Consider the following 3,403-nt stretch of genomic DNA (forward strand, 5'->3'; position numbering starts at 1 on the left):
CCGCAGCCTGGGTGGAAATGGGGGGATGCACAGGGTGTTAAAGGGCATCTTATGTGGTCTGAGGCCAACTGCCCTGCCTCTTCATGGGGTTCTGCTGCAGCCTTCACCATGAGCCACTCCACTCCACCAGCCATCCCATGAGCCACTCCAACATCCCACAAACTTCTCAGCTCCTCTCTGCTCCACTCCATTTGCCATCCCATGGGCCGCTCCAATCATCACAAACTGCTCAGCTCCGCTCCTCTCTGCTCTGCTTCACTCCACTTGCCATCCCATGGGCCACTCCAACCATCCCACAAACTGCTCTACTCTGCCAGCCTCTTAGCAATATATCTTCAGGCTCCCCCACTAGTTAGCACAGCACTCTGTGATCTCAGCTCCTAGCAATTTCAGCATGTAGTAGAGGAGCCACAGTGCTAGTACACCATTGGCCTAAAGTGAATTCAGCACAGCAATCTGTAACTAGATTCTTAATAGAATGAAAATTAGCTTTGCTATTCAACAGTGGAGAGAGATGGCAGTGCAAATAGTATTTCCAGCCATTAAAGGGGGCCTTACCATCAGATACCAATGTCTGCCCCAGCCTGCACCTCTCTCTTTCTCAATTTACTAGGTTTTGGAACCCATGTCTAGCAAGTGGTACTTAGTTGATGGTGAGTTCATCTGTCATGAAATATTTCCACTGGCCTTGATTCACATAATCAGGATAACAACACTTTATTCTTCCTGCCCCAATAACAGAGAAACTAGGGATCCCACAGCAGCCAAAGTGACCATTTGGGCGGCTGTGGGCTCAAGCTAGGCAGGGTGGGTGTGTCTATGCAAACAAGACCAGCCACTGAAGTTCTTTTCCACAACTTGCCACAATTCACCACCAGATGTCAGGGTAGAGTTCATCCTGACTCTCCTTACATGTACATTCCTTTGACCCTCTGCTGAGACTGCTAAAAAAGTGCTAATTTAAGTCAAATTATTTATTTTTTAAAGCAGGGTCCAATTTCATATCACAGAGGGTGAGTGCACATGCACCTGCATTCACGTTCTGGGAGTGGTCTATGCAAATAGGCGTTTACATATACAAGTAGGTACATGTGCAATTTCTGGATTTACAAAAGCAAGTATCTTCCATGCAACATTTCAAACAAAACCAAAATGCTGTTTCATTCCATTTTTTCACAGTACTTTGCAGGTTTTTTTAATTAAGTGTTGATTTTATTTATTTTCAAATTAAAAAATGGTCTTTCATTTTGGTATTCAAAAGCAAAAACCTTTTCTCTCTTTCCCATTTCTCCCCCTCTCCCCATACACACTTTTCTCCCACTGGAACAGCATGTGAAATTCACCCATTTGCAGACAGTCAGCACAAAGGCTATCACCACTTAATCCCATTCAAGACCTGACTTGGCACCCACTGCAGTCTGTGGAAAGACTCATTGATTTTAATGTGCATTTGATCAGGCCCTTAGCCGCAGTTTTGAGAACTTAAGTGCTTCAGCCACCACCAAGTCCTTTCAGATTTGCAACCCAATGTCAGCATGGTGTTCCTGACCGATGCTACTCTAGATTTCACCTTGGGAAAGGGATGTTCAGAGGGCCATAAGGAACTGGTGAAAGTTAATGCTGGGAATCCCAATGAGGTTGGCGGTGAAATGCTGTGGAGACAGCTGGCCCTCTTGTTCCATTGCAGAATTACACCCTTCCTGCTCTTAGGGTGTTCCTTCCTCACTCACCAAGCTTAATCCTCATGGAGTACCTATAGACATGCTCCTAGAGCATCGGAGTAAAGGGACATAAAGCTGCCACCCCTTCCCTCTTCAGTGCCCACCCTGCCCAGTCCCCTCTTGTTTTTACTCCCCACCCTCAATATTTGAAATCCTGTCAAATCTATGTTTTCCAAAGCTGGTTCAGAAGAAGAGTTCAGACCTTAGAGGTCAGATTTTCAAAGAATAGAACCATGAGTACACACTCCTCTCCCCACCCCCCATATATATGTGCACAAACCCCCACATATCAGCCCATGCAGTGAAAAATCAGGCAATTGCACTCGCCCTGCAACTGTAGAGCTTGCTTTCACTGGGACTACAACGTAGTCTCCCTTGTAGGGGAAGGACTGTATTTTGGAAAGCAGAGACTCAGAAAAGTACTTAGGGGCATAGGCAGCATGTAGGAAGGGCTAGATGAGACTCAGTCCCCCCCAAATCTATCTCTGCTTTTCATTTTCTGAGCCACTCCACTGCCCATGCGCTTGTCCGGCTTCGCAGACAAAGCCCCGCATCCTGCAATCCCACAACTAGGAAGGGGGTGGGCATTGCAGGGGCAGGACCTTTCCTGTGCTCAGCACTGTGGCAGGCTACTCCAGGTCTGTGAGGGGTGAGTACCAATGGGCCAGACCCTACCCAAGTGCTGTCCCTCTGCACCAGGCCAGGCCAGAGACAGCAAGCCCAACCCACACACACACTGGAGAGTGGGGCCTGACCCTTCCCCCTCCAGAGAACAGGCTCCTCCCACACACACAGTCTTTGTCCAGTCCATGCAACTAGAGACCCCTTCCCCACAGAACTTGGAGCCTGGTGGCTGCCCTTCCCTGACAGAAAGCCACCATCCCAGTGAGGGGAGCCCTCCCAGCACAGACCCCCTCCTCCCTCTGCAGCTGTCAGCCTGGGGCAGCTCCTCAGACCCAAGGAGCCCAGCCCACATTGCATCTCAAGTGCTGGAAGGGTTCACTCTCCAACACCACCCTTCTGACCTCCCCTTCGCACTGGGCTAGGATAGGGACAATGACCCACACACACACCACCCTCCCCAATACACACACCAGAGAATGGGGCCTGACATGCACACATGGAGGGGGCTTTACGCAGCTCCACCAAAGAATATTTTCACCAGCTGCCTATACTGCAGGGTTGTGGTGATTAAGAAAGTGAACGTGGGCTTCCAGTGGATGCAGTGACTAAGGCTATAGCCTATGTCCATACTTTGACAGACCCAAACCAGTGGGGTACAGGAGTCTGGTCCTATTGGCATCCCAGGGGTGGGCGGGCAAAGCCCGCTCACTTCTAAAGGACCTCCCCCCAGCCTAAGGGGAGATCCACAGGTCTAGAACGCCAAGTGATTCCGGGGGACAACTAATGAAAAAAAGCAGGAGCGGGAGTGAGGTCACAGGGCTAAACTAAGGGATCCTGATGGGGACACCGAGCAGAGAACCCCAGACAACGCCCACTACTTCTCAAAGGCGTCAAGGGAGCCAGTGGACACCGCCCAGAGGAACTCCGCTCGGATGCGTGAACGGACAGAGGAGCGGAAATAGGCCCCACAGTCACAAGAAATCCCATCAGCCAACCTCCTCTCCCTGGTGTTGTAGATGGCTAGTTTGGCCGGGGCTAAGAGGAGGTTGAGAAGGAGA

This window comes from Chelonoidis abingdonii, chromosome 2 (genome assembly GCF_003597395.2).
Source record: "Chelonoidis abingdonii isolate Lonesome George chromosome 2, CheloAbing_2.0, whole genome shotgun sequence".
Lineage (NCBI taxonomy): Eukaryota > Metazoa > Chordata > Testudines > Testudinidae > Chelonoidis > Chelonoidis abingdonii.